Source organism: Dipodomys merriami, unplaced genomic scaffold (genome assembly GCF_024711535.1).
Source record: "Dipodomys merriami isolate MVZ:Mamm:240054 unplaced genomic scaffold, mDipMer1.0.p SCAF_10, whole genome shotgun sequence".
Taxonomy (NCBI): Eukaryota; Metazoa; Chordata; class Mammalia; order Rodentia; family Heteromyidae; genus Dipodomys; species Dipodomys merriami.
The window spans coordinates 8553540-8568659 of record NW_027202271.1 but is presented as its reverse complement, the minus strand read 5'-3'; the positions used below and the strand labels follow the sequence as shown (position 1 = coordinate 8568659).

General features: G+C 42.0%; 1 pseudogene; it reads left to right on the top strand.

Moving 5' to 3' along the window:
* The first annotated feature begins 1378 nt into the window (after positions 1–1378).
* Positions 1379–1846, top strand: LOC138836308 (ubiquitin-conjugating enzyme E2 L3 pseudogene; annotated as a pseudogene).
* The last annotated feature ends 13274 nt before the right edge of the window (positions 1847–15120 follow it).

Genomic DNA, 15120 nt, shown 5'->3' with positions numbered 1-15120 from the left:
ATGATCATGTAATTTCAAGCAGAAGTACAGAGTCCTTCACTTTGGACCTCAGTCCTACTAACATGCAAATAATAAAATTCATAAAATGTGATGTTCCCAATGATTTCTGCTGATGAACTCACACAATTATATAACCAAAGCAAATGTATACATTAGATAAAATACACATATTAAATAAAACACAACCAAACAAACCAAGTGATTAATACCTTGTAAATAACATGACCAATGATATTATACAGAGACTAAATCTCTCAATGTGGATACGGTTCTGTTTATTACCACTGATTTTTCTTTAATGCTAATATTGAGTATTCAACTCAGGGCCTCGACCTATCATCTGGCTTTTTTGCCCAAGACTGGCATTCTACCACTTGAGCCAAACCTCTCCTTCCAGTTTTGAATGGTTAATTGGAGATAAGAGTGTTTCCGATTGATCTGCTTGGGCTGGCTTCAAACTGTGATCCTCAAGTCTCAGCCTCCTGAGTAGCCAAGATTAGAAGTGTGAGCTACCAGTGCCTGGTACCACTGATTGTTTTTTAATAAACATAAATGTAAATCTGAACATATAAATTGTAAGGTGCTCCCAGATTATAAAATAATCATCAGGATGATCAAGAATATGCTGAAGAGATTCCTTTAATTATCATCAAAGCAAATTTTAGATTTAAAATTACCATGGAAACTATATACTTCAAAGAGGACATCCAGAGATACACACCCCTACCCAAGCTTTAGATGCACTGATATAGCAGCAAAAAGAAAGAACTACAAATATATCAACCGTTCCTCTCATCCTGCCTTGTCTATGTTTTTGCCTATCTCCATCACAAAATGGAGTGCTCCGTAAAGAAATATTCACTCTGGCTCATAACTGTATTCTTCTGCATTGCCTGGCACATAGAAGGTCTTCAAAACACATTGAATGAATTGGTGGAATTCCTTGAATTCTACAAAAGGGTTACAATCTCTTTAGGGTGACAGGGAAAGTCACCCTAAAAGTCAAAGGAGACTGCAATGGTCAGAACTTTGAGTGTTGTTGACAGAGTCTCACCTCCTGTCCAGAAGTACAGTTTATCAGAAAAGGATCATAGCAGCTCTGGGGATGTAGGAAAGGTCTGAAAATTGACTAAACTGAGGTCACAGCTGGGTGTGGTGGCTCATGCCTGCAGTCCCAGATACTCAGGAACAAAGATCACACCAAACTGGGCAAAGAGTTCAAGAGACTCCATCTCAAAAAACAAAGCTAGGATAGTGATGCATATTTGTCATCCCAGCCCTGTAGGACATAAATAGGAGGATTGCAGTCCAGGCCATCCTGGGCATAAACTGAAGACCCTATTTGGAAAATAACTAAAACAAAAAGGGCAGATTCAAGATGGCAGCCAGCAGGAGGCTGATGAAGGAGCTTGAAAGAGATCTGAAAATGTGGAATGAAAAATTTCCATAACATCCAGGTTGATGAAGTTAATTTATTGACTTGGCAAGGACTTAGTGTTCCTGATAACCCTCCCTATGATCAGGGGGCCTTCAGAATTGAAATCAACTTTCCAGCAGAGTACCCATTCAAACCACCAAAGATCATATTTAAAACAAAGATCTATCACCCCAATGTTGATGAAAAAGGGCAGGTCTTGTCTGCCCATCATTAGTGCTGAGAACTGGAAGCCAGCAACCAAGACTGACAAAGTAATCCAGTCCCTCATAGCACCGGTGAACAACCCCCCAGCCCGAGCACCCCCTCTGGGCTGACCTAGCTGAAGAATACTCTAAGGACTGTAAAAAATTCTGTAAGAATGCTGAAGAGTTTACAAAGAAATATGGGGAAAAGAGACCTGTGGACTAAAATCTGCCATGAATGATTCCAGCATTCATTTTCCTCTCCTACCCTTGCAGTTCCCACTTTCTTACATTTAGTTTATTTTTCAAGTAATTCACTTCCCCCAGGCCCAAGTCTTATCCCTCTACAACGTGGCACACTTCTAACACACTGCCCTGTGGGAACTGGTTCAGACTCTTCCTGATACCAGCTTATAACATCCTTTTTTAAAAAATTACAATACAAGCAAACATCCACACTCCACGCACATACCTCCTCTCTTTAAAAAAATAATAATTTTTTAAAATAAAAAACAGAAAGGCCACCCAAATTGAAGCCCAGCTCCTGTATAAAATCCTGGTTGTTTCCACAGTACTGTGGATTGAATGGGCAAAAAGCTCCACTGTTCGTATGTGGCCAGGTCTGTGGTGATCCTGGAGCTAGGGCCTGCCAGTTGAGGATGCTGTGCACTTGTGTGATGAATTTCTCACCAGAAAGCACTCAAAGGTCAGCATCCCTTTAGGCAGCCATGTTAGAAGATCCACGGGTCCTCATAAAGCAAAAGCCAGAGTATTCTTTTGAAGTTCCAAGCTCCTCTACCACCGAGCTCCTCTCCCATCTGAATGTGCCACAGAGCTCTCCAACTCAGTGCGGCAGTCCCACCATGGCCCTCCCTTGGCAGATTGGACCCTGTGCAGAATTGGAATTGGTGGGCCTTGACTTTGTGGCCAGCACCAGTCTGGGGTCTCTCGGGTTCCTACTGGCCTCTTCCTTCGGAGCAGCTGCCAGCCCAGCCCAGGAACAAGATGGCCTTTCCTGTCTTTGGACTCACAGCCTTTGCAGAGTCAAGCTCCACTTGAAGCTCACTCAATACCCATTCAATGTGTTTTATCTTGTTTTGATTGCCTTTTTTGTAGAAATGAAAAATGGACCTTAGAATTTATCATCCAAAAAAAAATTTTTTTAAGGGCTAAGGTACTGTATCACAGTACCTATCTAGCAAGTGTAAAGCCCTAAGTTCAAACTTAGTACTACCAAAAAAAATAAATAAATAAAGACTGAGGTTGTCAGTTTCTTGGATTGGTTTATAATTTGCTTTCTTTAGAAAATTTCTTTTAAAAAGCCAGGTGCTGGTGGCTCACACTTGTGAAATCCTAGCTATTTAGGAGGCTGGATCTGAGGATGGTGGTTCAAAGCCAGCTTAGGCAGGAAAGTTTGTGAGACTCTTATTTCCAATTAACTATCCAAAAAACCAGAAGTAGAGCTGTGGCTAAAAGTGATAGAGCGCTACCTTGAGCAAAAGAGCTTAAGGACAGTGCCCAGGTACTAAGTTTAAGCCCCACAACTGACAAAAAAAAATCTGTTAAAGGAGATTAAAAGTAGGATCTTGTGTACACAAAAATTAGAATTAAATATGTATTTTGTAGTACTTCCTCCACCTCTTAAGGAGATAAATAATAATTTATCCTCCATGAGAAAAAAAATCTAACAACTAACACACCACATGATTTGGGAAGGTTGAAAAAAATTACATAAAAGTATCTTTTCAGCAGAAGATACAAAAGAAAATTTTATATTTAATGATTTTTGCTTGGGTTTTTTTTTTTGGTTTTGGTTGTTGTTGCATGTACCAGTCCTGAGACTTGAACTCAGGGTCTGGGTGCTATCCCTGAGCTTCTTTTGCTCACAGCTAGTGCTCTTCCATTTGAGCCACATCTTCACTTCTGGATTTTTTTTTCAATAGCTTATTTGATGTAAGAGCCTCACTGACTTTTCTGCCTGGACTGACTTTGAACCATGATCTTCCGATCTCAGCCTCCTGAGTAGCTAGGGCTACAGGCGTGAGTCATTGGCACATGGTAATGTTTATGAGTTAATGATTACTTTATTGCATATCAACTTTCTCAGCTTCCTTTTTTTTCACTCTCATGAAATGTGACTAGTTACAATGGAGGATGCCTGAAGTAGAAACTCAGAGATGTAGAAGAAATTCTATAAGGCATGATTTTCTTTTTGAGTTGCACTTACCAATTAAAAAATGTGTCTAGCATCTTATCTATGTTGTCCTAGATCCTGAAATTTTAAATTTTTACTTTCTCATTTTGACTTACTATGATTTTTAAATTCCTTCAGACTTTGGAATGGTTTAGAGGATGGAGAGATAAATGGAAGTGTTCATATAGTGGGTGGGTGAATGGGTGGAGGCATGCATGCATGCATACATGTATGCATGGATAGATGTGGATAAATGTTAGCTGGATAGAAGAACGGGTCTATAAATGGGGTACCCAGGTAGATAAATGAACAGGGAATGGCTATGCACAGAAAGAAAATGCTGCTGGCGTTAGCACATAGCACAATGAAGAATATAGTGCCACATGGAAAGTGCAAAAATTACATACAGATCCAGTGCTGCAGGAATTCAGGAGAGTTAATGAGAGATGATGGGACTGATAGAGAGGTGTTAAGTCTTTTCATCTATACTCCCTGAACTCCAATGTTACATTAATCACAGAGATTTTTTTCCTTCCCTATATTAAGACTATGCTAAAGAAAAAGCACATGTTCACTCTCACTTTTGCTTTCTCTCCTCTTCCCTACATCCCTCCCTCCTCTCTCCATCCATGTATTTTCAAATTTTTGCCACCTACTTCAAACCCTCCATTTTAATTCATCCTGACTAATAGAAGATTGCATCTCTTCACAGAGAAATTGTGGAAATTAGACATAAATTTCATCTATCTCTTGTCAGTTCCAATGAGTACATTTCCATCATTAATTTTCTTGACCTCCCTGAGGCCTTTGACACTGATCTCTGTTTCTTCCTTGGCTGGTATAATTTTGATGTTCTTCTTTTTGGAGTTCTCCCTTACTTATATGACTCTTCCCTTTCACTAGGTCTTCCTTCTCAGTGCATATTTGCTGTTTTTGTTAGTGAGCAATGGCTACAATGATGCTGTGTAACAAATGGTCCCAAAACTCAGATAGTAACAATAACAAGCATTTATTGTCATGCTTTCAAACCTGCAGGTGAACGGTAATTCAGCCAAAGTCAGGTGTATTCCTTCACTCAACGGGTCACCCAGGCTCCTGGTGGCCAGGTGGGCTTAGATGCACTCGTCCTGTTTTTATTCTGTACCCAGCCTGAGAAAACATTAGGCACTGGAGCTGTGTCTCTCTGAGAGGGAATAAAAATCACTAATTCATAAGAGAGGAGGCACAAATGCCCAAGGACTTTTCACACATCTTCCGGTTAACATTCCATTACCAAAAGCCATTCACATGGCCCAGCCAAATGCCAACGTACAGATGAGCAGCTCATTCATCATAAAAGCACTGCAAGAATACTGATACATAATTGTATTACCAGAAAGTGAAGAATTTGGCATCATAATTCAGTTTTGTCTTACAAGATTCTTTCTTCGGCTTCCCCTCCCCTCCTTAGCTCCTCCCACTTTCTCATCCATATCTATTATATGTTAATAGTCCCAAATTTATGAAGCTTCTATACAGATTTTTCTTGCTGATCTCCAGACCTGTATAGCCAGTTGTCAAATGTCTAGTTAGAAATTCCATAGTCATCTGAAATGCAAGATAAAAATCCAAAGGTAAAGAATTGTTTATCTTATCTCTCTAAAGAACCTAACACACGACTCTAGTCCAATTACTATTTGGTAAGGGTTATTAGGTGTCAAGCTCTATTCTGGGACAAGAAATAAGATTGCTCAAGAGAGTTTAAAGCAATCTCTCCTCTCTCCTTCCTTCCTTCCCACCCCCCCCCCAAAAGACTTGAGGAAATAATGTTATCATATATTTCCCAAACTGGTTTGGATGACTTCTTAGAAACCTTCATGGGGCTTTTGTTTTTCCATGCTTGTTAAATAAACCTAAATTTCCATGAGCCAATTTGGGCTACATACTCATCACCGTATTCCTACAAATAATGGGGAAGAGGAATTTATGGCAGGGGTTCAACGTGTGCACCTCTGTGGCAACAGTCTATGCAAGGGGTGGAAAGCTCCGCCGGCTGTCATTGCTGCGACCAGGGTTGATGTGCAGTGATTCACTTGAGCTCCTCCAGGCTGACAGCTGGGAGGGAAAGCCAAGAGGGGTGAGCACAAAGGTGAGCCATGAGCATGAGCTAGGGCTCACGTCTTCCTCTCAGCATCTCAATGCTGCTGCCCTAGGCAGCTGCTGGAGTTCCTTCCCACACAGCTGTGCACCCCACACGGCTTGCTACCTGAGGAAGCTGATGGAACAGATGTGGTGAGACCAGGAGGAACCACAGGTCTGAATGCCGCCATTCACCAGGTAAGCTAGCAAACCCACACCAGTGTGTAGTATGACTCCCTTCGGCTTCCCAAGTCTTGGGCAAAATACTATGTGGCCAATGCTAATTCAAAATCACACAGAAGCAAGGCACTGGTGGTTCATGCCTGGAGTCCTAGCTAATCAGGAGACTGAGATCTGAGGATCACAGTTAGAAGCCAGCCTGCGTAGCAAAGTCCATGAGACTCTCATCTCCAATTAACCACTAAAAAGTCAGAATTGGAGGTGTGGCTTAAGCATAGAGCACTAGCCTTGAGCAAAAGAAGCTCAGGGACAGCATCCAGGCCATGAGGTCAAGCTTCAGGGCCAGCACTTGCCCCCAGCCCCTTCTCCCCCTCGCCAAAAATCCAGGCTGCTTGGTGGAGAACAAAGATATTATGGAATATGAAAGATTTTTATTAGCATATACTAGTTGTACAAGGGGTGTTTCATGATGCTATTTCCACAGACATACAATGTACCTCTACCAATTCTCCTCCTTGCCCTTCCTTGTACTTCCTCTCCTTTTTCTTAAAATAATGTCAACAGATTGTATTGTTCCATTCTCATAGATGCAAAATAAACCACAACTATATTCTATTCATCTTCATTCACTCTGTCCATTGATCCTCTCTCCTCCCACTGGTATCTCACACACACACACACACACACACACACACACCATAGCCTGTCTTATCATTCTTTTTTTTTCATTTTTTAGCATATATTAATTGCACAAAGGAGTTTCACCATAGTAATTCATGGGTACATTTATTATTAATTTAATCACATTAACCTACTTTATGGCTCTGGAACCTGATTAAATGATAAATCAATCTACAAATCCCAAGTGTCAAGTATTTTTAATTATTTGTAGCAAAGCTATTACCTACAGATGAGAGAACCTTAAAAAAAAAAAAAAAAAAAAAACAGTCCAGGCACTAGAGTCTCAGGCCTGCACTCCTAGCTACTCAGGAAGCTGAGATCTGAGGATGGAGGTTCAAAGTCAGCCCTGGCAAGAAAGTCCGTGAGACTCTTAGCTTCCATAAACGACTCACAAAAAGCTGGAAGTGGTGCTGTGGCTCAAGTGGTGCAGTGCTAGCCTTGCGCACAAAGAGGCTCAAGAACAGTGTACAGGCCCTGAGTTCAAGCCCCAGGACTGACCAAATAATAAATAAATAAATAAATACTAATCCTGGGGCTTGAACTAAGGGCCTGAGGGCTATCGCTGAGCTTCTTTGGCTCAAGACTATTGCTTTACCACTGGAACCACCACTGTACATCTGGCTTTTTGGTAGTTAATTGGTGAGAAGAGTCTCACAGATGTTTCTGCCCAGGCCAGCTTGGAACGGTGATCCTCAGATCTTAGCCTTCTGAGTAGCTGGAAATATAGACATGAGCTGCCCACACCAGGTGAGAACCCATTTTTCCCCATGAACTAACTTTAAACCTCAGGGAGTGACTTACTGGACTTTTCACAGTAATCCAGAGCCTAAGGGATCAACTTACTCTCCGAGAAGCTCACCACTTTCACTGAGGTTTTCACACATATTCTGAAGAAGCCACCAATTACTTCACTAGGTGAAGTAGGATGACATGTCCCCTGTAAGCATGGGAAGGAGACTCTGTGGGGAACACTGAAGGATGCCGGCGATACTGCTGCTGGCAAGCCCCAAGGCATGACCACTGCTGGATAAAGTTCATAGCAGAAGTTGACCTGCCTTGCACCTCAACCCATACTTTTTTTTTAAACCCATTTCCCCTTTTGCCCCCTTTCCCATCATCCATTCATTCTTTAGCCTCATTGTAAGGAAAGAAGCCAATAAACTAATTCACACGAAGGTGTAAAAACCTGATAAGACAGCTGGGGGATATTAACAAGGCCATAAGCCAAGGAAAAACATCCCAGCCCTGAGATTAGAGGAAATCTGGAGAGCCAATAAGGGAGGAAATAACCTCTCCCAGTGCCTGCAAATTCATCCAGTACTCATTTAGAGCCTGCTCCATTCCCCATCCATCACACAGGACTCGCAGGTGGCAAGAAGGACCACCATCTTGCAGCGCCTTGCACTCCGTGCTTCCCCTGTACTCCAGAAGTAGAGGACATGCCAGCGCACCAGCATTCTTCACTTCCTATGAAAAATGTCAGTGTTCCCATGAATTACAGGCCAATCCTATCCCTTCCTGTAGACTGTTTTGTCTAGACCATAGCAGCAAGCTCAAAATACCTTTTGAAACTTCTACTACTAAAACTTCTGTCCAAAACTAAGGAAGATAGACAATATGCAAGAAAGAAGGAAGGAAGGAAGGAAGGAAGGAAGGAGGGAAGGAAGGAAGGAAGGAAGGAAGGAAGGAAGGAAGGAAGGAAGGAAGGAAGGAAAAAGAAAGAAAGAAAGAAAGAAAGAAAGAAAGAAAGAAAGAAAGAAAGAAAGAAAGAAAGAAAGAAAGAAAGAAAGAAAGAAAGAGAGAAAGAGAGAGAGAAAGAAAGAGAGAAAGAGAGAGAGAGAGAAAGAGAGAGATAAAGAGAGAAAGAAAGAGAGAGAGAGGAAGGAAGGATGGAAGGAAGGAAGGAAGGAAGGAAGGAAGGAAGGAAGGAAGGAAGGAAGGAAGGAAGGAAGGAAGATGAAGATAGACAGATAGACAGATAATAGAAATACAAAGTAACCTAAGCCTTTCAGCCCGAACCTTGGGCTCTCACACACCATGCAAAACTGTGCTTCTAGCCCTTAAGATTCCCAAAGAAACATCTTAATGCTCGGGCCCTGAAGGGTTACTACCCTGTTATCTACCCTCCCCTACAGTGTGAACCCCCCTTCACCCCAAGCCCTAAAACAGTTCAGATGCACTTTAGTGTCAAGAGAGCTCTGCATGGGGCCTCAGTTTCCTGGAGCCAAAGGCAAAAATAAAGCTAAGAAATTGTTTGCAAGAGCTTAAAATAACCCCTTTGGCAAAGCTAAACTGCACTTTCAGAGACAGCGGAGCAGCAGGAGAAAGGAAGAATATTCAGCCAGCAGCCCAGAAATATACATCCTGCTTTACGCAGCAGCATAACACCCTCCCTTGGAGAGCATCTCCCCGGGCCAGCCAGTCATCCTGCTGTTTTATCTTTCACCCACCCATCATCCTTTTAACTAGTCAGCCCAATAGCAAAAGACCAAGACAGGGTGGCAAAGAGAGAAGAGCTTTGAGTGTAATTTAATCTGACTTCAGAAACCACAGCCAGGAGACAAAGACATCAGTAGAGAGAGTTTTTCTTTTAGAATGATCAAATTTGACTCATCATGAAATCCTCTGATGTAAGCATGTCCCGGAGGATTGCAACACAAAAGCTAGATGCGCCAACTTCTTCCTCACTAGACAAGACTCACCCTGTCCCTTGGGCAACCTGCAACCAAAAAAAGAAAGAAAAACAAAAAAGGAAAAGAAAAAGTTCACACTTTGCCTTAAAGGGGGGTAAGGAATGGGAAAGCAAGAAAACAGGAATGGAGGACCTGATCCACCACCCCATCCCCCCTCCCAGTCGGAATCCTACCCCCACGCCAGCCAGGGCACTGAACCAAGCCACTTGGATGGAGGGCCAGCATTTCCATGCAACACCAACATCACAACATCCGCGCTTCCCTGCTATAAGCACAGAATCCACATGATGCACCAGCAAGCGCAGACACTTGTGTGTTTGCCAAACCCTTGGGCAAGCTGGATCCGGTCTCCATTATTTAATTTGATTCTGGGCTTCTAGCTACAATGGTGGATAAAGTCCAAGCCCTAATAAATCTCCATGTTTTGAATGGTTCCCAGGAACTTGAGTTCGTTCTAGTACCTTCATCCAGTTGATGCCCTGGAGGTGTCCCTGTAGAGTGTGCCAGGGTTTTAGACACTAGCATTGCTTGTCTTCTGCACATCTGAGCAGAAGCTGGCATTAGCAGCCTCAAACCAGGGCTTTTGAAAGGTGAGGAACCATGGCAGTAGACTCTCAGACTAAACTTTCAAACTTACATGCATTCTCTCTCTCCAGTGGTCCGATTAAAGATTAAACTTTGTCCTAACTAAAAGCTGTTTATATTTAACCATCATCCATCCCAAAACTTTTGTTTCTCTTCTTTTGTGCCAGTATTGGGGCTTGAACTCGGGGCTTGGGTAAGGAATAGCACTCAATTTTTGGTTCATCCTGATGTCCCCACCGCCCAGCACTAGGTCCACCCACCATGTACAAATGACAAAACTTTGCTGAACCGAATTATCCTTGCTGACAATAAGGTCCATGATGCAGATCACTTATTTCCTTTGGTGAAACTCGCTTGAGTATTATGGTATATTTGCTGCTATGCCATACCACAAATTTGAAGAGAACAAGAGCCATCATAATTAACCAACAAATAACGTACTCATGGAATAAATATGGAGAGAGAAATCATTAATTTCTCAGAATCACAAAAGTCAGATGAATTAATTTGTCTTCTTATTTTATAGTGATTATCACCTGACTTATATAACTGTACATCAGCTTTACAATAAAATTTAAATTTAAAAAATAAAAAAATTAAAATTAAATTATTATTTACCACTATCACTATGTTGTCACTATTGCTAACAAGGTTGCAGAATGATATTTGTATGTTTCTCCATGTCTATGTATGTATTGGCAGTATCGAGATTTGAACTCAGGGCTTCTCACTTGCTAGGGAGGTACTCTGCTACTTGAGCCATGTCCCCAGCCCTTTCTGGCTCTGATTATTTTCAGATAAAATCCCTTTCCCTTTTTGCCTGGTCCCATCTGGGCAGCAACCCTCTGATTTACACTTCCTACCCTAGTTGAGAAGACAGGCAAATACCACCACACTCAGTTTTTTCTGTGAAGAGGAAGTCTTACATACTTCTTTGTCTGGGCTAGCCGGGGATACCAATCCTGCCTTTCTTATCTCAGCCTTCCTAGTTGCTAAGATGACAAACACAAACCACCACATCCATCTAATATACATTCCTATAGATTATAATAGACACAAAGGAGATTCCCCCTGCCTACCCCACCCCCAAAAGAGCCAAAGCTTTAGTACAAAGTTGAAGAATGATTGACTGGCTAACTAGTTGTTTACTGAACTGGCAGGGCTACTTAATAAGCTTGTTTCAGTGGCAAAGGTTTTCCTGAAATTATCAGCATGTGATTGTCAGCATCTGATCTCAGGAGTGGGTTGCCCAGCAGTCCGGACACGGGCACATCTGGGGTCAGACGCATCACGAAGCAATTTGCCTCTCTCCAACACACTAGGCAGTTGGTTGGGCCAAATTGTTCCCATGGATACCCCTGCTATTAAGAATTACATGAAGTCTATGCGCCGTTTGATTAATTACTGACAAACACAAATTGATGAACAGCACTAGAAAACAGTAAGTTCCTGCATGGAGGTGAAGATTTGATGCAAATCAACGGCCCATGAAGCAGATACGATGATGCAATTCATTAAATAAACAATGTTCTACAGTAAGTTTTTAAAAAAAAAAAAATAGAACTTGGATGACATCTTAAATATACACCATTCTAATTTTACCCAAGCTAAATAATTATATGTTATTATAATAATACACACTATTACTAGGTAATCATAGGGCTGTATTCATATACTAAGCACTTTACAAACTACAAGTACAATGGCGTTCACAGTAATGTTATCCATCAAGTCTGTAAGAGGTTTGCTGCCTCCCTTTATCACATGCTCACATGCCCTGAGCACAATTAAAATTTTCCAAATATCTTTTGGGATTTTAAAAAAAATCACTTGCCTTGCATGCCTGAGGCCCTGGGTTCGATTCCTCAGCACCACATAAGCAAAAAGAAAAAAGCCAGAAGTGGCGCTGTGGCTCAAGTAATAGAGCGCTAGCCTTGAGCTGAAGAGTTGAGGGACAGCGCCCAGGCCCAGAGTTCAGGCCCCACGACCGGACCCAAAAAAAAAAAAAATCACAAAAGGATAAGATAACTGAACAGGAAAGAAACTATGAGAAAGGTGTTTGTCATTAGCAAAAGAATGTTGGTTTATGTGGGGGGCAGGGAAGTATGAATTCAGGAGTCAAACTCTGAGATTTGAACTCTTGGTTTTCATGGATGAGCTATAGGAGCTTGGGCAAATAACACCACTCTTTCCTTCAGAAAGCAGATGCCAATGTTACGTGTGGTAGATCATGCATGTACAAATACCTCCATCATTCAGGGAAGACTATAAATGCTCAGCAGTTTCTCACTGGTTTCTTATAGAAAGTTAGGTAGGGGATTTGCCTATTTCATTTCTCTAACTCTCCATTGCTTCATAGTTTTGCTCCTACTCCACTTCCTCACATTCTCCCACGTGGTCTGGCCGTTCCTGCATTTTTCATTCCACCCCACTTATTATGGGGGTCAAATGAAACTTGTGACCTAGAGAGCTGTGATTTCGTGAGTCAAAAGGGGAGCTGGTGGTTCACAACTATAATCCTAGCTACTCAGGAGGCTGAGATCTGAGGGTTCCAGTTCAAAGGCATCCTGGGCAGGAAAGTCTGCAATTAGTCACCCCAAAACCAGAAGTGGATTTATGGCTCAAGTGGTAGAGCATTAGCCTTGAGCAAAAAAGCTTAGAGAGAGAGCCCAGGCCCTGAGTTCAAGCCCCAAGACTGACCAAAAAAAAAAAAAGCGGGGGAGGGAGCATCCTACAAATGAGGGAAGTCGTTTATGAGGGTCTAGATTTGTGGTTCAACTTGGTATCCTAAGACCGTATCAGAAAAAGGTGGTCTGTGAGGTTCCAGGAAACAGCACTAAATCTTATATCATATATCTCCTATATCATATATCTCATGCCATATCTATTTATATATCATATGTCACATTTCATATCACACACAGCTGAACAATATGACTGCCTCCATTCAATACACAGGCATGGTGACTGGCTCCATGGGAGACAGCAAGGAAGATTTTGCATGTTTAACCTAACTAGACAAGGGTGCAAGGTACCTTCCTTTATGGGGAACTCAGAGCCTTTTAATGTCAAAAGTTCCACTTGTGCTGAGAATATACTTGCCCTACTTTAGAAGCTCTGGGACTTTCTCACTACAAAAAAAGGAATGACAACTTTAAAACTGAAAGTTCTTCATATGGTTCCCCTTTAGGATATGTTTAGTTCAACAAGAGGAAATGTAATTTACCTGGAAGATTTATTATGTGTTCCCAAAAGGTAGACATTTACTCTCTCCTCATCACCAGGATTAGGCACAATTATGTCATTAACCTTCCAAACATTCCTTTTGGATGGTGGTGAATTTCCTAATAACCATTATGGTCAAGCTAGGGTCAGGGGTAAACAAAAGGTTAACTATTAGAGAGTCTGGGGTCATATAACTTCACAGGCAAAGGATGTGATTGAAATCCAGGTCCCCTAGCTAACGACCTCCAACTTTTAGTTCCTGGTGTTCACAGGTCATGAGAAAAACTCAAAAGAGATGAAAACATTGAGGAAGGGATCTTTCGCCTCATTCATCACAGCTATCTGCCTATAAGAAACAAAGATGCAGCGAAGGGCTAGTGGCACACACCTGTAATCCTAGCTACTCAGGAGGCTGAGTTATGAGGATCATGGTTCAAAACCAGCCTGGGTGGGAAAGTTGACACTCTTATTTCCAATAAAATACCCCCCCCCAAAAAAAGGCCATATTTAAAGTTGTGGCTCAAGTGATAAAACAGCAGAGTATTAGCCTTGAGCAAAAGAAGGTCAGGGACAGTGCCCAAGCCCTTATTTCAAGCACAAGGACCATTACCAAGAAGGAAGGAAGGAAGGAAGAAAGGAAGGAAGGAAGGAAGGAAGGAAGGAAGGAAGGAAGGAAGGAAGGAAGGAAGGAAGGAAGGAAGGAAGGAAGGGGAGAGTGGGAGAGAAGGAGGGAGGGAGGAAGAGAATGGAAGGAGGGGAGAAGAGGGAGGAAGGAAGGGAAGGGTGGGGAAGGGAAGGAAGAGATGAGGTTTACACAGCTAGAGCTCTACACAAAAAAGTCTAGACCAAAATGTAGGGGCATAATGAACAAACTCTACCATGTCAGAGTAGAGACAAGCAGGACTCTTCAGCTACCCTTTCCCTGCTCCTTCCTAAACCATAGATAGAAAACTCCTCTCCCCTTCATTATCCCATTTGGGGCTCTGATCCTCAGTGTATGACATTAAAACAATATGCTGAGATTCTACTGCACTGTATATACTATCCGGAGATTTTTTTATATACATTTTCTTATTTAGTCTTTTTTTTTTTTTTTGGTCAGCTGTGGCACCTGAACTCTGGGCCTGGGCGCTGTCCCTCAGCTCTTTGGCTCAAGGCTAGCACTCTACCACTTGAGCCACAGCACCACTTCCGACTTTTTCTGCTTATGTGGTGCTGAGGAATCGAGCCCAGGGCCTCATGCACGCGAAGCAAGCATTCTACCGCTGAGCCACCTTCCCAGCCCTTCTTATTTAGTCTTTATAACAACTTGGTGTCTTGATGGACATCAGTGGTTCATGCCTGTAATCCCTAGCTACTCAGGAGGCTGAGATGAGAGGATCTAGCCCAAGCAAGAAAGTATGTGAGCCTTTGATCTCCAGTTAACCGCCAAAAAGCCAGAAGTGAAGATGTGGTTCAAGTGGTAGCATGCTAGCTTTGATTGAAAAGGCTAAGGGACAGTTCCTAGGTCCTGAGTTCAAACCCCACTACTGGAACAAAAGAAAAAAGCAAGACTCATTTTTATCATGCTTAGATACCAAAAGGGCACTATAAACAGAGTGTCACTGTGCAAATCCTGAGATTATTTTCTGGAAACTTCCATCTTTGCTCTTCCCACATGAGTCTCTAGGTTTTCTCTCAGCAGAGTAAAGCACTTCTAGGCTTAGAGAATTTTTGAAGAAATGGCCTTTTACTTTAAAAAAAATTAAAATACTCTCAGCTGCAAAGGGTCCATTTATTAAATGTGTGTGCTTGTGCATTTATATATCTGTTTTAATTTAATCT